Here is a 25,089-nt window from a genome sequence, read left to right on the forward strand (position 1 = left end):
TGGCCTTAGAGAGGTTATCAGCAAGAAAAGATCTTGACCCTGTTTATCATCGTGCTTAGTTTTGTGGCTCTTCCATCAGCTCTTCTCCCCATCTGCTACCTCATTCTGCCTTGAGATCCATCTCTGGCCCTGACTCAGCCCTTCAGCAGGGCAAACCATGCTCTTCCCCACTGCAGAGTGCTGAGCACCAGCCCCATCAGGTCTCACTGGCATCCTCCCCTCTTGCCCCTCAATATCTGCTCTGTTAGTGGCCTAGTGTCTGAAAGAAAAAACTTCTCCCTTCCCTGCTTGCAGGGCTCAGTTCAAACACCCTTCACTTGGGAAAACCAGGACTTGAGCCTGGCCACAGGTGACTTGCCCCAGTGGAGTCTTTCTTGGGGACCCTGCCAGCCTCCTGTAGGGTCCCTGTGCAGCTTTGCTGATGGTCTCCCGCCTGCGCATCAGCCTGCCAAATTCCTTGTGCCCACACTCGATTTACTGAGGGATTAACTCATGTCTGAAGTGTGGATTATTAATCCTGACCTCAGGCAAGAATGGAGAATCTTTTCATTAAGAATGAAAATAAAACAGAAAATGAATAGAAAAGGAGACAAAGAGGCTGGAGGTTGAAGAAAAGGGAATCAGGAGGAAGTGTGGAAGCAGGGAGAAATAAATTTGGTTTGGGACTTGATTTCTCTGTGGGCAGAATGGAGAGAAGGGATGATGGGAGGCTTAATAGGGCAGGAGAGGAGAGTGAAGGGAGGTGGACTGAGGGAACGGAGGGCCAGCAGAGCCCTTGCCCAGGCAGGCTGCCAAGGGCCATGGGCCTGCTGAGATTTCGGCAGGGCTGGGCTGAAGCAGATGGGGAGAGAAGGATTGCAAGTCTGAAGGCTGCATGAAATATTTAAGATGCTCCATCAAGCTAGCTTCTCAGCAGTGCTGAGATGCTGGGCCAAGGGGAGGACAAGAAAAATTTGGCTGATAATGGGAAGATTATAAAAATAAAATCTGACAACTTGCAGCTCTGCTTTACATCTCTCCTTACCTCTTATGTTCTCTTCTGTAGCCGTGACACTCACTAGCTGTTTATGTTGGACAAAAACACCATCTTCAGCCCCAAGATTTATTTTGCTTTTATTTTCCTCACTTTGTTCCTCTTTTTCCCCATCCCCCAAACTGACAGCATCCCTCAAACCATTCGCTTCAGGCTAGTGAGGTTTTGCTCCCTCCTTCCCACTGCTGGGGTAGGGTGTCTTTCTGTCCCCTTTGGGCACTGACACACCTTTTCCCTCACCCTACTGTGCTGCAGCAAGATACACAATGTATGGGGGTCACCTTCTCCAGCTCTCTCCTTCCACCCCCTCTCTTGTCCTTTTGACAATGTTCTTGTGGAGAAGTGGGGGACTTGAGCAGTGCTTGGTGCAGTGAAGCCTTGGGCTCGGTTGAGGTGATCACAGAACCAGGGGGTGGTTGAGGTGGGAAGGAACATTCCTGCTCCAGCAGGACCACCCAGATCAGGCTGCCCAGGTGGTTTTTGTAGATCTATGAGCAGGAAAAGTCCACAGCCTCTCTGGGCAGCCTGTACCAGTGCTGTGTCACCTGCACAGTGAAGATGCAGGAGCAGAATCTGACTGAAACTAACCACAAGGATTTTTCTGTTGACGTGGAAGGCAGAGGAGGATCTCTTGAAGGAGTGGATGCCACTGAGAGCCTAGAGATCCAAGCAATAGTGGAGGATGGTTTCTCCTGCTTGTTCCTGCTAGAGGATGAGCATGCTGTGAGTAGTGCCGGGCACCCATCAAAAGGCTGCTGACCATGCTGCACAGGCAAAGCAGTGTTACTGGTCAGTGGGGCTGAAACTGAGTCTGTCGGGGATGGTGCTTTCTCTGCTTACTTGGCAGCCTCTCCCAGCAGTGCTGTAGGGACCCCAGAGGAAAGTAAGGGTCAAATAATTTCAGCAGAGGTGCTGGAAAAGCAGGAACTGAGTGCTCTTCTTGTGAACTTGCCTTAGAGAAGGGGTGAAAGCTTACTCCAGAAAGCTTGGCTTCCTCTTCTCAAGAGATTTTAAATCAGTGCATACTGCACTCTGTCTAGGTATAAATACTGTGAATGTGTGCAATAGCTTCACCCTTTTCTTCTACTCTTCTTCCCATGGGACAAGCGGAGAGGCATTGCCCTCAGAATGGATGTGTGTAGTCACCATGACCTAGTTTGAGAGAGAAATCCAGAAGGGGGAGGAACATGGCCATTAAGTCAACACATACAAATGACTGCACTACCCCCCAAACCCAGTGTTATATTAATTTAGTAATTTAGGTCAAGCTTTGGTTATGTAAAAATAAATAAATAAATAAATAAATCCTGACACCTGTAGCAGTCTTTGTTCTAAATGTAGACAACAATCCAGGCTTAATTCTGAATTCTTCAGCTCTGGAGGCTCCATTTAGAGGTGACAGATGCTGCATCTTGCTTTTGTGATTTCCTTGTGCATGATGCATCCTGCCCAGCAATTTGCTGCTTCCCCCTCCCCACAAACCACACTTGACCTTTACTAAGAGGGTGGAATTGCCTATTTTTTTCCCCTCTGATTCACCCAAGATCTGCAGGTGTCAGGTCAGCAAGTGCATGTTCACCTCTTTTATTTATTTATTTTTTTTTTGGTGGCTGGGAGGATATGAGGTATGTTTGACATGGTTCACAAAGCAAGTGAGTCTGGATCATCGGTCTCCAGCTTTGTGATTGCTCTGTCTGGCATCAGAAACGTCACAAAGACAGTTCAGTAGATAAATATTACTGTATTTAAGGCAAAATGTGCCATGGGTCCTTTCAACAGAAGCATAGAACTACACCAGCATGAGCTAAAGGAATGAACAAAAAGTAAATGTTATCTCAGATGACAAAATAACAGGCTTTCATAATGAACTAGCATCCTTCCCTAGGAGTGATAGCTTCCAATAAGCTTGAGCTGTTTATTCCGTTGTTTGGTAATCAGAGCCAGAAAGTGCTCAGAATGTTTTTTCCACCCATTTTTGTAACGGGAAACAAGGTACTGAAATATCTGGTTAAGGCTATTGATAAAATATCCACCGTACAAGTCAGCAGAACACTATCCAATTTCTTGAGACATCTGCATTTGCAAGAGTGGTATGGCAGCTTCACATCTGAGTAGATCATGTATGGAAAGCCTACGTGTTGGTGCTGTCTCGATTATCCCGTATTAAGATTGATATCAATATTTCTTTAGCTTTCCTCAGGTGTTATTCTTCTTGGCTGTTCCCGTTCACCCCTCATTAGGAGGCAACCATGAAGGGGAAGTGAATGGTGAATTTGGCTCAGGAGCTGGTGAGCTGAGAGCAGTTGGCAGCTGAAAAAGTGCCTACGGGAAGTATTATGCCTGCTGATCCCATTTTTTTTCACACTTCCCTGGGCAGCTGTGTTGGAGCCCAGGCTGGACAGGCATTTGGTCCAATTCAAGATGCCCATTTATTTTTGTTATATTCCTCTGACTGCTCCCAGACTATTTCTCTGATAGGCTTTCTGAGAGTCTGTAAACACTGTCATTTCCTTTAGCAAACATTCCTCTGCTTAATTCTCACCGGGGCTTTTCTACTCCTTTACTTTCAAGTTTCTTGCCCTTTTTCTGAGTGCTCCCAGTCCAGGGAACACCAGATCTCCAGCTCCGGAGAGAGCAGAGCAGGAGCTGCTCCAGTCTAAATACCTTTTGGTGGGAATAATTTCTGGCTCATGATCAATAACCAGGAGTGAAGTTGGAGGCTGCCATCTCAGCATCCTGAGGTGCCCATACCATGTTTACCTGCTGAGTGGGAGCAGAGAAGTGTCCCTGCCCAGGCTCTGATGTCCTATCCTTCATCCTTCCTAATGGAAACAGGTCATGAGTAAGAGCCCTGTCCCAGGAGAGGTAACTACAGGCTCTGACTCTCCCCTGCTTTGTAAGTAGATGTAACAAGGAGATGAGCAGCTTGCTTTAGGAACCCCCTAAAGGAGGAGATTACCTCTTCCTTGGTTGGATAGGTTGGCCTCTGACTGGTCTGGGCACAGTGCATCCTACATCATGGCTTGGTTTGTTTGTCTTCCCTCCCTCCTCTTCAAGTGTTTGTGGACCTTTGGTCTAAGAATTTAATTAGTGACCTTTTCCTTCTAGGCGGTGATACAGGCACTGGTTACAAAAAAAGATCTTGACCAACTTACTAACTAGTGGGAGGCTCAGCCCATGTCTTGAAGTTCATTTGAGGACAAACCTGGAGCACAGTGAACAAGAGAGCAGGCAATTCATTATCCCGAGGCTGCTATCAGAAATCACCAACTAGACTGAAGGATTTCTTTCACTGCACAAAGGCCCAGACCTGTTATATTACTTGTACGTGTCCTGCTCGTATCTTTACACCAAATCCACAGCATTTTCTGTGTTCTCACAACAGCTCAAGCTCCCACAAGCTGAGAAGTTCTGCTTTAGTCATAACACCCATATTTGTCAGCAAGAGATGCAGGTGTTTCAAAGGAACCTGCTCTTGTTTCCTCTGTTTGCTGAGTGTATGAGAAACACTTGTTGTTTCTTCTGTCTTTACTTGTCAAATTGCACTCAGAATTACTTAGGTGTTGCCTTCTGCAGACTGCTCCTCCTACCCTCACACCCCAAGGTTTCTCTTTTAATGGGACTAACTTTTGATGTGGTTCTCATGCCCTTTTCTTTAGACTCAGCACAGTTTGTGGTTTTAAGATCTAATCAATTTTCTAAAGCCGTGCTTAATTTGCAGGACTACGCTTGAATACTGCAAGAGAGAAGTAGCAGCTTGGCAAAGCTGGGAGAAGGAAGGTGGTGTGTTTTAACTTGGCAGGCAGCTAAGCACAGCACAGCTACTTGCTTGCTCCCCCAGGTGAGATGGGGGAGAGGATTGGGGGGGAGAGAAAGCACAGCTTGTGGGTTTGAGAGAAAGAGTTTAATTAGGAGAAAGGGAAAATAATAAGAATACACAAAACAAGTGATGTACAACACAATTGCTTCCCACCTACTGACTGATACCCAACCAGTCCTCAAGCAATGGCAGCTCCCTGGCCAACTCCCCCAAGCATTCTTGTTCCACATGATGCCGTGTGTTACGGAATATCCCTTTGGTCAGTTTGGGTCAGCTCTCCTGGTTGGGTCCCCTCTCAGCTTCTTGTGCACCCCCAGCCTCCTTGCTGGCAGGGCAGCTGAGAAGTCCTTGACTTCTCAGTTGCTGAGCAGAGCGTATGCTAAAACGCCAGTGTATTATCAACATCATTTTTCTCCTAAATCCAAAACATGGCACTATACCAGCCACTGTGAAGAAAACTAACTCTGTCCCAGCTGAAACCAGGACAGATGGTGACTGGAAAGGGTAGGTAGGGGTAGATGAATGCAGGCTTCAATGGGTATCCAATAAGTAACCTTGTAAAGGACAGAATCATTCAGGAGTGGTTACGTAGCTTAGTAAAAAGGATGGGAAATGCTGCTTGCTTTTAGACCAAGTGGGTAAAATCTGCTTTCAATCTATGGGAGCTGATACTTGCTCACAGGTGTTTTAATGATAGTAACACAGCCTAATCACCAAGGCTTCAGAGAGGATCATCAGTGAAACCATTCCCTCTTCTTCATAGAAACAGCCTGTGCATCTAAAAAGTAGAAAGGGAAAATGGAGAAAAAATCTATGGATACAGCTAATGTCAATATTCTTTGGAGAGAAATTTGGGGGGATGGGAAGATGCTGAAGGGATGAGAAACTCAAATTGGAAAAGTGATCTTTCTTAAAAGGCTGCTTAAAGGAAACGGTAGCTTGTAGAAAGTGTTCTCCAAGATGAATTTCAGAGGGTGGAAATGACAGTTTGGTGGGGCAGAGGATGATATGAAGCCAGAGAGAGCTCAAGGGGTGGTTCACTTGCCAGTGGGTGGCACAGCTTGATGGGCAGCGGGGTAGGGACATAGTTAATTTTTAGTATCTGCCTGAGCTTTTTGTATGTGTTATTCCTGTCTGGGCAGAAGGCAAGATGAGAAGCCCTGATTAGAGGAGGAGGAGGGATGAATGTTGTGTTCCTCACAGAGGGAGGCTTGTGGGCAGAGTTCTCTGGTTTGTATGCAATGTTGCCTTGAAGCCTCTCTCTTGTAGTAGCATACACACATTTGCCCTCTCCCAAAATCAGACTCTCCATCTGTTTAATGGTGTAGGCACCTTGGTCCTTACCCAGTGTTTTATCACTTTGATAGCTCTTACCTTAAGTGTGTCTGCTTCTCTCTCTCTCAGATCTCTTCACATTACCTCCTCAGAGTGCTCTCTTCTTTGTCTCTTACTAGTCTCAGTGATGCCTCTATCTCTTTTCCCCTCTCCCTGCTGCCTTGCAACCTCAGTTGGTGTTTCTGCTTCCCTTGGAGCAGTGGTGAGGAGGTGCTGTGAGGGGGATGGAGGAAAGGGATGCATCACATACAGAGCAGTGCCCTGGAGATCTGGTATCCCCTGGGTTGAGAACCCATGGCCAACCCCAGGAGGAGTATTAGCAAGACCTGGGTGTGTAGAAAAGGTGCTGTGGTCAGCCACAGCTTCGTTGTGGAGCATATACACACTTGAGAGCATGGGTGTCCCCAGCACCTCAGTGTCACAGGGCTCTCTCAAGCTGAGGTGAGTGTGGTGCTGATAGACCCAAGTCCCTTCAGAGAGCCTGCTCCACTTGGAGCAAGTTTATTTGGTTCAGTCAATTTCTAGAAATCACCCCCAGCAACAGGCCTGATATGTGGGAGCGAGCTGTCTAGAAGACAAGTGTCTTCTCTCAGCTAGCTGTCTGGTTGCTAATGCCCAAGGCAGGTAGGCTGGATGGCCCATAGAAGTGTTGATTTCCCATCAGTGATTAGAAAGGGACCCTGATTTACTAGCTTAACCTGCATCCCTGCCTTCCCTTGGACTCCCTGCCCGCTGGCTGGAGCGACCTGAGGGGAATCTGAACCGTTGTGTGTATGGGAGAGGTATGTGCCATTACACATGTGCTGAGCTTGGTTTGGCTCCAGTTTGGCAGCAGGCTGCTCTGCTCTTGCTGACTGCTAATGGCAGCGCTGCACCAGCACCGTGGATGTCGATGAAGGCACCCCATCCACGTTTGCTCTCATCAGGGATAAGACTAGCATTTTGGATGCCAGTAGTTGGGTGCTTTGTTCCCTGGCACTGGTTCACAGCAGGTGACAGGGCTGTCAGTGGAGCAACCTGTGCTTGTGAACACACGGCTGCTCAGCTGTAGGGACGCGAAGAACTTTTTCCGTCTCCTGAGCTCTTCCTGCTGCTGCCTTTTTTCTGCCTTCGTTCCCCAGATCCTCTCTATTCTTTTGCCTTGGCAGGAAGAGGTGTCCCAGTGTGCTCAAGGCTCAAAAAAAAAACCCGAGCAAAATTGGATATGTTTCAGCTTTTTTGTACATGTTTCAATTTTTCCTTGCAGTTTACAGTGCTAGACACACTGGATCTTATTACATAAAGATGTTGTTTCTTGTCATTAATCCAAGGCACGGTGGCTGTTCTTGGCACTTTCCTTCTAATTTGCTGTTCTCCTTGGTGAATAGCTATCTCATAGCACGCAGCCCATCTCTACTAGAGCCCTATTGATAACATTTGCTCCTTAAGCCTAAAGTCAGGGGCAGCATCCTTTCCTGGTTTTGTCTAATTTTATTCCTGATTTAAAAATAGGTCTTTCAGCTGAAGCAGTGGCAGCTCACTGGGATGTGGCCTCCCCTTCCTGGGGAACAAGGCTTTCCAGGTTTGCTCACTTAGCTCAGGCAAGAGTCACAGAGCTCAATTCTGGGTCCCCTGAAATCGGGCACTGGACCCAGGGACTTGATCCAAGTGGAAATGACACTTGAAAATGATGTGAGGGTGGCTTTCTCCAGCAAGAAAATAAATTTCGGGCCTCAGCTGTTCATTCTTTTATGAGTATTGCTAGAATATGTCAGTACTAATGCCTCAGCATGTTTTTGCCTAAGTCAGAATGCAAAAAATGTCATGTTTAAAGCTTTCCTGTGCACAAGGGTGGTGAATGAACTGTCCTGCAGCAAAGGTTTAGGGCCAGAATCATCCATATTTACTCTCTATGCTGTCTAAGGTTAACCTTACACATGTCAGTGAGTTCTTTTGTTCTTGCTCATCTGCAAATAAAGATCATGCTCTGCCACCTGTTGTGATGGCTAATTAAGACACACTTGAGCAACTGAAGAAGCTGGGAAAAAAAGGGGAGGATGAAAAAGCAAGGAACTGTTGCAAAGCCAAGTGCTCCAGCACTCAAGGTGCAGGATTAAGATGGCCAGTGCCTTTCATGATCTGCTCACAGCCCATATATATTTTCCCGTCAGTCCCCTGCCTCTGTCAGGTGCTCGAAGGATGGTGCTCACTTAATGAGCAGCCAGATTACACTTTGTTTTCCTGTGTTTGTTCAATGCGTGGCTCTAGGCCTTATTGACAACACACTGTTTAAGCCTTGCTCTGAAGACAGGATTATTGATTTCCTTGTGGTCTTTTTTTTTTATCACAGTAGTATCTGAGCACTCATCATTATAGAACCCAAGTGCTTCACAAACATTAATTTATCTTTACAACACCCCTGGGAGGAAAGGGCTGCTCTTGGTTCCCTGCTTATACAGAGGGGATGGCAGTGTGCACAGATTGAAATCAGAAGCATCCGCTAATTTTGAAATCCTAATTACAGATACCTGGGACCAGTTTTTTTCAGAGCATTTATGTAACACTTCCTATTTTCAAAGTGTGGAGACCTCAGGTGCAGAAGTGAGCTGTCAGTCCTCCCTTAAACTAGACTTGGGACTTCTGGTCTGTAGTACATGATAAAAACTAACATTTGGTGACTACCTGCTAAAAGTGACCTTTTTCACGGAGGAAGGCAGGATCTGGAGATCTGAACTCTGTCTTGCAGCTTTCAGCTGCAGTGTGCTTATCCTTCCTGCAGTTCAGTGATGTGTGCGTGGTCACTCTGTGTTCTGCAATAAAAGCAGGGGTCCTGCTGATGTCCTTTAGCTGAGTAGTCCTAGTTTGTTTTTGCCTGCTCCTGTCCTTCATGTGAAACAAGGGTAAGATGACAAAGGAGCTGAGCTGGCACCACCAGCAATTACTTTTATATACACAGACTACAAATTGGGGCTACACAGATTACTTTTAATACTACTGTTTCCCTACTTGTGTCTTGGACATTCAACTCTAATAACAGGATAAATATTAGAATGTATGTGACTATAATTCTGGTCGTCTTGTGTTTTTTAAACGTCTGCTGAAGAAAACTACAAGCCAATCCATAACCACTATCTCAGAATGCACACGGTTTGTCCTCGGCTAAAACTTCTAGGTGGCCTCAGTAGACTTGAGCCATTTAATAAAAATGCTGAATTTCCACCTTTCCTGCAACTTTTCTGCTTTACTGTTTAGCCAAGTAAAGGTGTGCTTTTTGTCTGTTAGGGCTTTTTAGAAGAGTATTGGAGAAGCAGAGAAAGTTATTGCCAGCTGTACCCAGCGGCATGTTGGAGGGAGCACAGGTCTTAGAGATTGATTTCTCCTTCAGTCTGTCCTGCTCTGTCCTTCACTTATCCTTAATTCTCATTCCAGTCCTATCTTGTTGCCTGTCCTGTCTGCTCCCTGCAATACCATCCCTTATCCAGATGGAAGGAGGTCTCAGTCTCTCTTCTTCAGCTCCCATATGTATTTCCCTGCTGCTCTTTTCCCAGTGTAATCAGACCTTCAGCGTAATCCTTTCCCTCTCCTTTTGCTTAGATGCTGGCTCCTGTGTTATCAGAATGAATTGTTCTCTGCACTGCTAGCCTGGAGTTTGGAGCCTTGGGAGGGACAGATGTTTTCCATGCTCAGCACTCTTCTGACCCCACAGTGACAGCAACAGCTGCTGGAAGAACACCCCTGGGGGCCCCTAAAGAAATGGGTTACCAAGTGATGCGCCACGGTTTTGGGAGAGAATAGGGTGTGCTGGGTGACCTAAGTCATATGTGCTGGCACAGGAGAGTTCCCATATGGGAAACTGCTGAATTTTGGCAGGTCTGGGAGCTGCAGCCTCCTCAGAGACAGCTGGTTAGTGGGACCTCACCTTGGCACCTGCTGGGTGCACCCACAAATTATTCATTTACAAGCTAACCACCTGTTTTAAACTCTTCTCAGTTTTGCGGGCAGGGGCATATGGGCCCTACTGGTGCTAAGGTAACCCTGTTTTGGTCCATCTTGCTGTTTGAACTTCTGTCTTTGTCTCAGGTATTTCAGATAAATTAGGTATTTATTCTTCCATACCTTTTGAATTTGGGTCTCCTCCTGAGAGCCTCTCATCGCAAGCATTTTTCAATAGGAAGGTTTTTTTCTTTTTTTTTTTTTTGTATTTCCTGGAAGCTTTGTCATAGAAAATACCTCACTTTGACAGAAAATGGTGATTTGGAGACAACAAGTGGAAAACGCCACAGGGCCTGCAGTGCTTGCTTTAAACCCTGAACATTCGAGGTCTGCATGTTCTGGCTCATTATAACATGGCAGGTCAGCTGTAGTGTATGACATCAGTGGGACACTGTTGCTTATACTGTGTTATAGCTGTCTGGCTGTCAGGGTTTGCTCATTCTGGTTGCCAAAATAGTTGTCCTGTCTTACAGAAGGGGTGTCAACAGGAATCCCAAAGCAGAAAGAGAAGTTTGAATGCTAAGTGACTAAGAACTCTGTGGAGCAGCATTTCAGAATCCAAACAGCTCATCTTTATTTTTTTTTTCCTGTAATAAATATTTTGATTTCATGCCAAAGACTACAGATTTCTCTCTGGGGAGGTGAAGAAACATTTTCTGACCTGCTGCACTTTGCAGTGCATAATTGCATTGCTGTTGCATGGCTAGCAGCTTTGCTTTTTGACTTCCAGCTGGCATTGTTTGATCTCAGCCATACTGGCTGGTTCTCTAAATGATGGTTTTATATGTCATAGTAAAATTTTGGTTTATTTTGCCTCTCTCCCAGCTGTATTTGCAACTCTGGTGTTTGCTTGGATTTGGGTAACTGATGTATTGCAGGGGAAAAAAGTCCTTGTTTATCCACTTGTTGGCATCCGTGATAGAAAAGCTAATCCTTCCATTGGTGTGTTCCAAAGATCCAGCAGAGATAGATGTAGCTCTTTATTGTCAATTTTAGCTTCATTTGAGACATATGTATTTGCTGTACAATGGGATGCCTGCTTCTCTGTGTGCATCTTGATGAGGAGGTAAAAGGATGAAATTAGCGTGTTCTAGAGAAATTCTCAGATTTCCTAGCTGAGAATTGGATTCCCGTGTCTCTATTTGCAGCAAACGATCAAGTCTGCTGTTGGAGCTGTTCTCCCCATTGCAGAATCGAGTCACTTTGTTACCTGCATTTTCCAAGACAAGACTGACTGCTATACATTTGAGCTAGTGTTTTTTCCTAGGTGTTGCTGGAGCAATCTGTCTTGCTCCATTTAGCAGAACATTCCCCTCAGATTTCTTCCCTCAGTGGCCAATGCCATTCCAATTTGCTTCTGCTGCAAGCCATCACTGTGAAACTGCTAATTGCAGCTTATGCAAAATTAGGCGTCTCTTTGTCATTCAACTTGAAGTGCTGCGCCTTTGGATGTGGGGACTGACAGCTGCTTCGCTGAGGCTGTGTCTGCACATCGTTTGGAGGCAGGCAGGAGTTCTGCCTGCTTGTGCTCTGAACTGGCCCTGGTGTGGGTGAAATCCAAGTCGATGGCATGATGTGAAGCAATAAGTCATGCTGAGGGCACAGTGTGTGTTACTGGGCTGAGAGCTGTGTTGGTGTGGTGCTAGGGGTCCGAGCACCAGTGCAGTGTGAGCATTGCTTGCTGGGTAACATGGAGATATCTCTTTTGTGTGAAACTTCTTGGGGTTGAGCATGGACAAGGCCAGAGTAGGCTTTGGTCCTTCTGAAGCTGTGGAAAGATACCCAAGTGCTAGCCAAGGTAGGGTAAGACTATCATTAATAGATTTGCTTTTATTAGCCACGTTTTTGCAGACCCTTCAGAACATAGTCCCAAGAGCCACCAACTACAGCTTGTATAGCATTGCTGTACCAAAAAGGCCCAATATTACACCGTTGTCCAAGATCTGAAAGTACATCTGTGAAAGCAGGGAGCGACTGTCCCATCTGACCTCTGTGCTGGCCCTCTGCCCACAGGAGAACTTGGTTGTGTGTGATGTAGGAATGTCACTGAAGCAATGCTGGTGTGTTTATTGGCATGCTTAGCTCTTTTCTTGGTTTCTATTCCACCTGGAAATAAAGGGCATTTTTTTTTTTTTTTTGCTACTCCCTTGCACCACGCCACAGTCGTTTTCGGAAGTGCAAAGCGGATTTATGGAACTGTGGGTGAAACAAGCTCCATTATCTTTTCAGCTTTAGCATTGTATATTGTAGTCTAGGTGCCGCTCCAAAGCATGCTCTTAAGAGGAGCCTGCAGCAATCTGTTTGATATTTATGAGCTTGTAATTTTATATCATGGAATTTATTATTCTGTATTAAAAGGTAGGCATAAAATAAAACAAGCTAAAGGGCACACACCTTTCAAAAGGTTTTCAACCACTTAAATCTTTCTCTCTTATATAATACCGTGTTTGATAACAAGGTAATGAAACACCTGGATGTGGTTTCTTTTAGCTCTTTGTAGAGGCTGCAATCCAAATGCAACTGGCTGCTGCTCTTCAGGGGGCAAAACACTTTCTGCATGGTTTTTTGGGGAAAAAATTGCTGGAAGTACAGCTGACTTATTTAAATTACAGTATAAAGCTGGCCTATTGTTCGGTGTGTTTAACTGCTCCAGTACCTTTTGACACCTCTCAAATCAGTTGCTGGAGGCAAGCCATGTTCCAGCACTTCCCTGAAGTGGTTTTTACTGCCTAGTGGTAGATTTGCAATGTTTTTAGTCCAAGGTTTATCACACTCACAAATCCTCGTTGATCCCCTTTATGCTGTGGCATGGTTATTTCCTCCAGAGGTTTTATTTTGTTCATTTGTTTTTCCTGTTAAGCCACCTTCATCCAATGCAAGTCAAATCCCCACTAAAAGGGGATGACCCAGAGCGTGGCTGTTGGGCCCTGGGTGGACAAGGGGGAAGGAATGTGGGATCTGCCTGGATTTTGTTCAGAGCTTTTGTGCGTGTGAGGCCATCCGTAGCTGGGCTCCTGAAATGAAGATGGGTTATGATTTCTGTGCAGACACAAACTCTTTTTGCACCCAGAAGGAAGAGCACTGACAAATGTCCATGTTGATTTCTGTGCCAAGCTTCTGATGGATCTTTGCAAAATGTATGTTTTAAAGCTTTGCACGTAAATACGTGCCTAATCATATCAGCTTAGCGTGCACATCAGGCCATGTAATGGTTTTCATGTACATATACATATGCTGTACACAAAATTACAGGCAGAAATTGCTTTTCTTCACTTTGATTTTGCTGAATGAACGGAGTCACGATCAGCCCACAGCTTATGGTTTTTATGTGTGGGTTATCTGAGCAGAACACCGTGTAAGACTTAAATGCCTGTATGGGAATATTACAGCACAAAAGCACACAAGCATGTGAGTTCCTGTGCATTTGAGGAGATATGTGAATGTTGTTTCATTTTTATTTTCTTAAAAAAAAAAAAAAAAAAAAAAAGCCCTCCTAACCCAGTGGAGGTCTGACACCTCTTGGGACCAGAGAATTTTTGCCATTCTGTAGCTTGAAGATAAACGGATAAGTGAAGTCTGATAAGCCAAAGCCAGTGAGATTTCTTACTGTGGCAGAATACTTTAAAGTCTGGGACACTTATCTCAAAAAGTAGGTTTGAGTGATCGCAGAAATTAGCAGGAAACTTGTCTTGGGAAACCTGTGTGTCACACTGGCCAGTTCTGGGCTGTGTTGCTGGGTGATTTGCTGAAAGCTGCTTTATCTCAGGACTCTTTTGATAGTGGAATACAGATGCTTTTCTCTACTATAATTATGGTTTTAATACATTTACTAGTTAATACATGTATATTCCCAGCAGAGCTTGTCTGTAGGGTGTTCTTCACCACTTACGACACTTTTGCAAGGTTCTGCCTTGAATAAAGTGGAATTACACAGGGGAAAATCAGACCTTGTTCTCTAATTGTTCCTTTAATGGATTAGCCTAATTAGAAATGTATTATTAAATAATTAAAACGTACTATTTTGTAATTCTGAAATGATCTAAGCAGTTACTTTGCGAGACCTGAAGAGAAGGTTTAAAACCAGGTAGAGAGCTCTTAGATGATATCTGAAGAATGCGTGCACGGCCACTAGCATAAGCTTAACCCCTGTTTTATTTATTATTTTTTTTTCCAGAATGCTTGTAGTTATATACATCTATAATCTCCTGTCTCTTTTGGGACCTTGGCTTTTTCTTCAGCAGTGGGTTCTCTTGGGCAATGTTCACATTTCATGGCTTTATGTAAATCCCATGAATTGCTGGATAGCCGTATTTAAGACTGCCTTGCAATAACCATCACAGACTGACTTTTTAGGAAGCTTAACATTTTACAACTCCCCAGACTTTCTATATTATGTTTTTTTTTTTGTTTGTTTGTTTGTTTTTCATATTAGGAAAAATTGATTTTTTGAGTTTCTCTAAGGGAAGAGTATAGGTTTCTAAACTACCCATCTTTTGAACACCTTGGTCCTACTTCTGTCTTTTCTGGCAGGGGAACAGAGATCTCCAAGTAAAGCCCTTGCAAAGAGTCCACAGACTTAGAACATCATCTGAAGACCCCTGCACCAGAAATTACTGTGCACACCTGTCCTTTATCTGACATCAGGGATTACATGGGGTTGTTCCTCCTTAGGACACGTGCAGGAGAGTTTCTGCAGAGCCCCTGCCTGTGTCCTCTGTGCATTGACCTGGACAGGTCAGCAGGTCCATGAGCCTGCTGTTTATCTGCACTAACGTCAGCTCCTGCTAACAAAAAGGAATCCCTGCCCCTTGGCAGCCCACACGGCTTGGAAGATGAATATTTGGCCACTATGGAGATGAGGCTGTTGCCTCAAGTATTATTTTCTTCTCTTTAATTTTATTCCCATGGTGCTCCGTCTCTGAAAAGCATCCAAGAGCCAACCTCCAGCCTGGAGGTTACTTCCACCTCCTCTTCCTCCTGCTTGGAGATTGCTTTCCCATCCCAAGGCAGTGACTCAGCAGTGATTACCCTCCATCCTAATGCAGCTCACGAGGGGAGGGCAGCTCTGTGGAGGAGCCCTGTGCTCCTCTGCAGGGCTGTGGAGACAGCCATGCTGTCGCAGGAGACATTTACTGCCAATCTCCCCGTGCCTGGCATTGCAGCGAGGCAGGCTTTTAGCTGCCATACGTTCATTTGCATGCACTGTTTGGAAAGTTGTCGCTAAGTGCTACCGATGTGTTGTTTTTTTTGTTTTTTTTTGATCAGGATGGTAAAAGCAATTTGCCCTTGTACTTCGAGTTCTGAATGAGCAGCGAGCTTTGCCTTAGATTTCTCTGCATTTCCCTTAGCTATGCTATTTATTTTCTAGGATTAACACCGCCTGGCATAAAAAGATAGAGCTCTTTCTCTATTGTTCAGCTGTAGTTGCCAACCTGATGCAGCTCATACTGTGGTCACCACAGTTACCAAAAGACACGGATCGATGCCCCGGTGTTCCCCAAGCCTGTATGAGGCTCTGGCTATAGCTACGATAAGCTTCCAAAAAAAAAAAAAAAAAAGGCATTTCTTGCATGTAAGCATTGATGGCATAATTGATCAAATACTGAGGCTGCTCTGGCTCTTTTACTGGTTGTGCAAGGCCTGGTACAGCTGCAATTGAGACACCAGAGGACCCTGTTCTGGGGTATGGGATCAGCCCTTCACATTTCTGGCCCGAAGAGCTGGTTCTTCCAACTCTTGCATTAGTTTTGTGTGATTTTCAGCTCTATGCATTCCTTTGTCCTTTTTGGGGTGTGAGTGATGTCACCTGGAATATCTGTTTTTGCTGTCTCAGGACTAAATTTGCAGTCCACAGAATTTGAAAAAAAATCTCTGGATTAGTTTAAGGTTAAATCAGTTTCCCACTTGAGACTGTGACTTGCTCACTCCTTTTGTATTCCGTGTATGAGCTTAATCTTTTTGTTAAAGAACCATTTTTCCTCAGATTGACACATTTGAGCTTTAAGCCTGTCAAATGCATCTCCTGATTCATCTTTCCATTGGAGAAGAATAAGGGAGGAAGGTCCCTCACCAGCAACTCTCTGCATGGAAGGTGCTCGCTGCCTCTGCATCCATCTGCGCTCTGTGCCTTGCTTTCTGTCATCCTCCCCTTCACATACACCTGCTATGCTGGGAGCCTGCTGCAAGAATTAATTGTATTATGTATCTGTAGATACTGCAGGGATTGGACACCCCTTCCACCATAATTTAGTACTGATACCTCAAATGCCATTGCAGCTGCAGCTCTGTGGTGGATGGAAGAAATCATTATGTTGTCTTGTGGCATGTGGGTCCTGACCAGAGCATGAGTGCTGCAATCATGCAAACAATTAACAGTATTGATTGTATGCTCTCAGGCAGCAGAGGAACACTTCAGAGCAGTCTGGTTGGGCAGAAAGTCCTGACATTGGGAAAGAAGGTGTCCAGAAACAGCAACTCCGCCCCGGGCACACTCAGCACAGCTTTTTGCAATGGCAACTTCTTTTTAACTTTGCAGGGGGCTCCTGACGCCTTGAGGTCTCTTCTAACCTAGAAAATTCTGTGATTCTGTGATTCACCTCTGGCCTAGGAAGAGCCAGGACAGGAGGCATTTTGCTTTGGCCTGCATGTAATCTGTCCCTTCCTCAGTTTGGGGTGTCCCCAAATTGGAGCCTTTGCCTCTTGCAGGGGCTCCCCTGAGAATGGGGTGGCAGCAGAAGGGCTGCAGGGAAGGTTGACCACCCCAGAGGGGACAGTAGGAATTGTATTATGTGTTTGGGTAAGGTCACCTGCTTTCTTACACCTCAAAAGATCAACAATAACAAAAAACCAACAACTTCTGTCTTCCTCCTTCTCTCTGCCCCCTTTGTTCTACTTCTTATCTGTTTGCATTTTCCCCTTTTCAGGCTCTCTCTTTTTATTTTTTTGAAGGGATGGAAAAAATGGCCACATGATACCTTTGCTCACAGTTGACAGAGCTGCCTCAGCACTGGGGCATGGAGAATGAGTGTGATTGAAGGGGAGAGAAAACAAACGGTGTTCCTGTTCCTCTGAGAAACAACAGAATGACTTTCTTCTTTCTTTCTTGTTTTAGCAAGTCTGTGCACAAAATGAAAAGGGGGAAAGAGGCAAAATAGGGGAGTGCTGCACCAGGGAAGATCGTGGTGTGTTGCAGACCCTGTGCACGGTGTATAATTAAACCCAAAATAGAGCAGTGAACCGAGGGAGGGTGGTGGGGTACGGGAACAAGCAGGAGGGGGCAGGGTTGCTTGCTTTAGAAGCACTTATCCAAAAATAAGTCCCTATTTCTTTCTCCTGCTTCGTTTGACAAATGGGCTTGGTCTCATTTCATCCCTCATTTTTTTTGGTTTTCTCCTTTTCCATCTCCACCTGCCCCCATTCTTTGTGATATCTCCATGGCTACTTACTGGCTGTACTGGGGCATCGTGTCCTGAGCTGAGGCTGGATCCGGCCCCACGGTTACACCTGCAGTGGAGGGGGCCAGTGGCCCTGCCTGGGGAGCGGTGGGCTGTGGGAGCTTGCTCTCTATTTTGCTGTAGCTTTCTCTCTTCCAATTAGCTCAATGTTGTCTCTCCTGGACAGGAGGCTTTTCCTCTCAAAACATTTTTCCTCTAAATATATTTTAATGCAACTTTTCTCCTATCCACTGCTCGCCCTGCGCCTTTCCCCAGCCTTACACATACTTTTTTCCTGCTGTCTTACTTAGCTTTGATATCTTTTCTTCCTGATTTTACTCCCTGCTTCTTTATTTTCCACATCTTCTCTTCCTCTTATTAACATTCAGTTTATTTTTGCTCTGTGTGTATGGCACCATGGGGCCTTCCCAGCATGTGGCTAACCTTGAGCACGTGCCCAAGTGCGGCGCTTCAGCAGCCACCTGCAGAACAGAAGGTGCTTTCCTGATATATCAAAAGGTGAAGGAGTTGTCCCATGGCTGAAACCTGTCCCCAGAGCCACGAAACAAACAAATAGGTTGTTTCAGCAAATATATATTGGGTAAGAAAATTATACTCCTGATAATTTCCTGTTCCCTTCTGTTTTCCCCAAACCGGCATCTTACACTGCTTTTTCTTCCACACTCCTTGCTTACCTCTCCCTTTGAGTTTTTCTAGGGCATAATACTTATAATATAGCCACAAGGTAAAGGCCAATGGGCTTGTGAAGGAAACTGCTTTGCAGAAAAGTGAGAAATTCAGGTTAATTGGATGCAATCAGGTCAAAATTTAGTTAATCTTTGAGTGGGTGGGTGTGTTAGCACAAGGCTGTGTATGCATGCCCGGTCTGGGGGATGATCCAGGCATATTCATTTCCAACTTTGTGTGAATATGCACATTCCCTTGGAGACTGAGAGTGATGTGCATCTGGGGGAAAAACGACAGGAATACAAAAGTGACATCTCTTCATGTTACAGAAGAGAAACTTTTTTCTTTGCCTGGCAAGCGAACAAGGCTGTAAAATCCTCGAGCAAGGGTAGCAGTGGAGCTGTAACCTCATAAACAAGGCTGAAAGAGCAGATGGAGCATCCATCCTCAGAAAAGGATGTGGGGAGAGGACATCCCCCATGTGGAGGAAGGGTGGAGGGAAGATTCCCTCTTATTTCTGTATTGGTTTTGTTTTTCTTTCTGTGATTAAGGAATGGGTTTCATTTTTCAAAGGCATCCCATTTTATTGAGTTACTGAGACACACATTGTAGCTGAATTCTGAGATGGGTCTGGAAGATGAAGAAATAGGTAGTTTTGAAGGGAGAAAAATGTCAAATCCTGCAGACTGCAAGCAGCCTCTAGTCCACCTTCCTGCTCAAAGCAAGATCAGCACTGAACTCAGGCCAGGTTGATCAGAGCTTTGGTTGGCTGGATTTTGAAAACCTCCAAGGATGGACACTGCACCAACTCTCTCAGCAACATCTGCCATATCTACAAAGGGGAAATTTTTTTCTTCCCCTCATTCCTTTAATGAATGTGTCACACCACGTACTGCAGTAAAGAGCCTGGATCCATCCTGCGTGTACTGAGGGGCTGTTAGATCCCTCAAATCTCCTCTCCAAGCTGAATAATCCCCAGTCCTTCTGCTTCTCCTTACAGAGTAACTGCTCCAGCACCTAAGCATCTTAGTGGCCAGCCACTGAACTTGCTCCAGTTGATCATCTTCCTTGTGTTGGTAGGTCCAAAAGTGAACCAAGCATCCATATATACTCTAGAAAGTACTGTATGAAGGGAAATAATTATATAACCTACTGGCTACAGTCCTGTTAATACAATCCCATGTGCTGCCAGCTGCTCATTCTGCTGGGGCAGAGTGTGGACACCTGAACATTCCTTTTATTTAAAGCATGCTGAGCTGTCCAGTTGTGGCATCTGACTGGGGATCTCCCAGCTGACTGTTGGCTCTTCCCCATCTTTAATCCTGAGCAGAGGGGACATGGCTCAGCACCTCTCCCAGAAATTTGGCACGTGGGAGAGGTGGTACTTCACTGAAAGTGAGGTGGAGCTGCTGACCTTGCCAGTGAAGGAGGAGGACTTAGTAGTGGAAGATACTGAAAAGGATTTGCAACTTGGACAAGGCAAGCTTGCCTCTTCTAGGGAAAAGGCAACAAAAATAACCTTTCATACTCCATTCAGTTGGAAATAATGAAACTTTGATATTTATCATTCAGTAGCATTAACTTAGATGCATTGGAAACACAGCACTTGGAGTTTCTACTCATGGCTGAACTTGTGCCACCAGGCACCACTAAAATGATGCTGTATGAGGTAAGTGTCATGCCTGTCTGCCACATGGGAGGTCACATTAAATGACTGCAGTCCTCCAGCAGTCATGGGCCTCTCTGAGCGTGGTCAAGGGCAGAAAACATGCCTGTGAAAGCGCTGTTGAAGCGGTCTCTTTATCCAGACTCAGTGGACTTTAAATTCTGAATTTGTGTAGTGTGATGGACCTCTTCCATTCACAAAAGGAAGCTTGTCTCCATGCAAGAGGCTGCCCTCACCCGTGTGGCATGGCATGACTGGTGAGCTATGGGTTCATGGAAATATAACCTGCAGCAGCCGTTCAAAAAGCTGTTTTAAATGTAGTGCTGGTTTTGTACAGCCATGCAAGTTGAAAATATTATGGGCTAGAATTATTCACTTCTGCATCTTTGTCTGCAAGTAGCTAAAGTATGATATTAGTAAATTACAGGGCATTTCCTAATCAGTTTGAGTATTGAAAAATATAGTGGAAGCTCAGCAAGAGGAATTACAGGCATATTGTAAGCAGAAGCCATTTAGAATTGCAAGCTGAGTACCCTTTCTTCTGAATTTTATTATAAATCATTCATGATTAGGGTCTGTAGGAGGATACTAGAAAATGGAGATGCAGAAAATTCCTAGGAAGCTGGAAAAGGGTGTATTATTCTGATATGACCTGAAATGGATAAAACCCTTGACTGAAAGCTTGGGGGCTGGACTTGCTGAAGCTGCTCTGCCTGCGTTTGTTGCTGGGGGAATCTCCAGTGCAGCCAGGACTCAGGGACTTCATCTCTTACCACATTAAGAGGAATGGCTCCTCTGATAAATTAGGAAGGCCAATGAACAGTGTGAGTGTGCTTGTGCTTCAAGTGATTTCCTGTTTCGGAAATTAGAGCAGGGCTTGGTTGACAGGAGAGTTGCTGTGTGAGTTGGGCTTCAGGCCATGGTAAGAGGTAGCGGGGATGAACTGTCCATCCTCAGCAACGTAAGTGATGGATCTTGGCTGCATAGCAGCTTGCTGCTGTGGTTGCTTGGGTTAGGATCTTGGGGTTTGTCCATTCCCATGTTGCACCCACCAGGTACTTCAGGGTCAGTGATGTTTTATGGTGACTTTTAAGGTTGGCTCAGCAGGTGGTGGACTGCTGTTGCCTTCCAGACCAGAGAGCACCAGTGTTGGGTGGAACTATAAGGAGATCTTGGAGGCAGAGTTGCAACCATAGGCAGTGATGAGCTACAGCAGGAGTGGGAGGAAGGCAAGATGGGTGTTGAGGGTGCTCTCTGCCATTGTGGGTCTCCTGCTTCTTACACTGTTGATGTATGTTCTGGAGGGGCTCTTTTGAGCCAGGAACGAGGTGACTTTTTGTGGGAGCTGGACTTTGCTTGAGGAACAGAGCCCTCATTCTGTCTTCTTCTGGTAGGGCTCTGAAACCCCTGAGGAGGGTGGCAGAGTGTACAGGTAAACAGGCTTATGTGATGCTGGATCAGTCTGTGTACCTTTTTTCTTGCAGCTATGTAAAGGCAGCCCACAGGCCCCTGGCAGAAAGACTTTCAAACATCTTTATCTGTGGTGTGCTAAATGCTCGTGATTAGTTTTAATTCCAGCTATTTTCAGTGATTAAAGCTCTGCTTTCCTTGGTGCCTCGTGCTTTTAATTAGCCAAAGTAAACCTGTCTGCTCCAAAATTCTTTCCTTTGTCCAAATGGAGGACAGTTTTATCTCTGCCACAGCTTCTCTTGGATACACAGAGCAAAAGCCTGTGCTGCTGCAGGCTCTTCCAAAGGCATGGGGAAGGAGTGATGGGGACCCTTTTTTGCCGCAAGTGTCTGCTCCACTCCTTGGTGAGCACTGCCTGGGGATGGCAGTGACCAAGGACCTGTGATATAAGTGCACCATCTACCCAGTGTCCCCCCCAGGTTATTTGTTCAAGTGACATTTGCAGTGCCCACCCTGTTGCTCTGGTCCAGATGTCTTCAGGTTCCCCCCCACTCCACCTGCAGTTCCTGTAGATGCCCACTCTCCTCTTTTCTCCTCTGTAAGCAAGGATTTTCAGATAAGTGATGCAATATCATCTTATTTTGTGTGCTATCTGCTGCACTAGCTGTATTCTCCGAACACAATAGCACAAATTACTTTACATAACAGAAGTGGGGAATTCAGTAATAACAACAGTGGAGGGGAGGGGGAAATCAACCACTGGAAAAACAAGAGAGATGTTCCCAGCTCTGAGTTTTAATATTCATAGGAGTTAAATTCAATGCAAGGCTGATTCCTGCAGGCTAGTCCTGGAACACCTTGGCGGGGAGTGATGTGTGGGGCAGTACAGATGGCTGGTTTTCCTGAAACGCGGTGAAGGTAGAGACGTGGGGAATGGACTTAGGCCAGATTGGTATGGCACCTACAAGAGCTGTCAATGTATCTCCTCCTAAATTGTGCAGTGTGATTGTGCTCATGGCTGTGTTTTACCCACCCTCTCTCTTTTTTTCCTTTTTGAGATGGTGGCCAATGCTGCACATAACATTCTGGATGCAGTCCTGTCCCTGAATTACAGAGGGCTCAGCACTGTCTTTGTGTCACTTTATCCTGTTCCTCCTATGTTCTGACATCGTGGTTGGGTTTTCTGCCACAGCTGCACAGCAAGCTGAGCTCAGCATTCAGCTGTTCCTATTGCCATCTCAATTCCTTTCTTTGGCTAAGACAGTTATTTCATAAATCTGAAAGATGTGTGAATAATGTGCAGTTTTCTGCTCTTTAGAGGTATTATTTGCATTTACCAGCATTGAATGTAACTTATTATCACGTTGTCTCTTTGCTTAGGTCTCACTCAAATTCCTCCCTGCTTGTTCTGGTCTTGGCTACCTCAAAACAACTTGGTGTTTTCTGCAATTTTGTCACTCATGGGATGTTCTCACTTCCAGATAATCAGTGTGTTTAAGTAACATGTGGCAGCATAGAAATGAATCTCTATCAATCACAAAATTAATTCACTGCCATAGTAAGGATTTTAATTCTACTGTGATTTATACATTGACCAATTTCATTCATTCACTAGCTTGTCATGTTTAAAAATATTCTGAGGATTTTGTAAGACGTGATTTTCTTGGTGTTTATGTATATACAAAAAAAAAAAAAAAAAGCCTAGAGTGCTATACTTTGTCACAACGTGTTCTTTCAGATGTTACAGTACTTTGCTTTTAAAAGTCATTTCATCACATCTGAGCCTAAATTGAAAACTCTCTTGTCTAGAGTTCTCTGGACTGGAAAGTATTTCAGGGGCCAAATGTATGGTGTGGCCTTTGCTATCTGTAAGTTCTCCAGTTTGGGTGTTGTTTGGACTGATTTTCTAAGTGATGGAGCTACCTCGTCTTACAAGTCATATGGAGATCATCTGTGCGATATTTGGAAGTTGTGGCTTTTTCTTGCTTTTGTTGGTTTGTTCCTGAGCCTCTTCTCCTGGCCCTTCAATCTTCAGCAGTATCGCTTCACTTTTAGTGCAGAAAAGATGAGAAAGAGGCTGGAGCAGAAAGTCTAAAAAGGGGAAATACTAAACTAGTTTCTTTTTAAATCATCTGGAGATTAATAAAGCTATTGAAGTGCAAGAAAGATGATAGGTTTTCCTTGTGCAGTGAGCAGTAAGTGATACTGGGGGCACGTTAGAGTGAAGTGGGACTTGAGGCAAAGTAGGGAAATGGGTCAGGCTAAGAGGAAATGAAAGCACGGTTGAAGGTTACAGTGGAAGGGAGACAGGGAAATTATACCAATGATTAATAAGGCTCTTCTGCTAAATGACATTTCCCATCTGTACGTCTGAAGGCAGTTGAGATGTGTGGCACACGTTTACAGAGTCCTACAGGTAATAAAGTTAAGTTACCTACAAATCACTACCAGAGAAGTTCAGTGCAGTCTTGGGCTGTGTTGTCAGTGTTATGGTATTGTTATTTTTAGTTCCCTTTCCTAAGGAAATAAGTGGAGGTGGTCAATTCCCCCTGTAAGAACATCTTGGCCAATTCCAACCTCACAATCCATTGTGGGTGGAAGGAGGAAAGCAGTCCTGCTGGTGTCCTCATTAAAAGAACAATGGGTGAAGAAGAGTCCCCATCTTTTTTGATGGTCTGCCAGCCACTGAAAGGCAGGGACCACCTGGCCAGAGTGGCCAGGGAGTGGGCTGCTGCTCACTGAGCTGCTGGGACATGGTGCTGGGTGAGGCAGCGAGGAATGGGCTTGCACCCAGCAGGGAGTAAAGTGTTGAAGAGGCTGGGACTGTAGGGTAGGGAGGAGGTAAAATGTAGGGCAACGAAGCGTGTGGATTTGTGGAGAAGGTTGACCTGTGGTTATGTTGTGAGGTGAAAGGAAGATGGGTGGACCTGAAGAGGATGAGGAGTAGTTTTATGAGCAGAACTAATGATGCTTCTTGTTTGCACCTCATCACTTGCATCTCTTTCTGAAATGGGAAGGGGGATCCTCAGGAGCACTAGGGCAGAGATCGGTTCTTGAAAAGTTATTGTTTGTTGTTTTGTTTTTTTTTTTTGAGGAGTAAGACAAATCTTTGAAGCTTCGTTAATTTTGCAGTTCAGAGCACCTTGCTCTCACTACTATGTAGGAGGATCAGGAAGTGGTTGTGTTAGGCCCTGTATAAACATAGGAAGAGAAGATGGTCCCTGCTTTAAGGAGCTTGTTGTCAATGTGTAGAATGAAATGTCATGCTGTAGACTTGAGATGTGCTGCTCCTTTTTCCTATGGGATTGGGTTCTTTACAATGAGTGCTCTTAGGGGATTCTGGAAAAGAAGGAAGAGAGAAAAACAGTGAAAGGAAATAGATATTTCTTGATATATTTTTTTAAGCAGGAAAGGTTAAAAGTGGCAACCATGGGTTGTTTGACTTAACAACAAGCTGAGGGAGAGCCTGCAAGGAATTTACAATAATAGCAAAAATTTCTGTCCTGGGGAAGGAGAGGGCTTGCTTTAAGAGAGTAGAAATACAGGAGGCTTATGAAGGAGAAAAAGGATGAAATATTTTGAATATTCAAAAGAGCTTTGTGCCTGTGAAGTTGTTAAGCTGATGAATGACCCATGGCCTGTGACACTTGCAACCTAGCTCAAATGCACCAGAAATTGTGTTGCTAGGATCCTTCTAGTAGGAGCCCAGAGAAAATGTCTGACTGCTGTGTGT

At 45.0% G+C, this 25,089-nt stretch overlaps 1 protein-coding gene across 2 annotated transcripts in view; it reads left to right on the forward strand.

The window, feature by feature from the left end:
• Nucleotides 1-25,089, forward strand: part of CACNA1I (calcium voltage-gated channel subunit alpha1 I) — a 146,410-nt gene that overhangs the window by 14,690 nt on the left and 106,631 nt on the right. The window lies entirely within an intron of this gene.

This window comes from Aythya ferina, assembly GCF_964211825.1.
Source record: "Aythya ferina genome assembly, chromosome: 1".
Taxonomy (NCBI): Eukaryota; Metazoa; Chordata; class Aves; order Anseriformes; family Anatidae; genus Aythya; species Aythya ferina.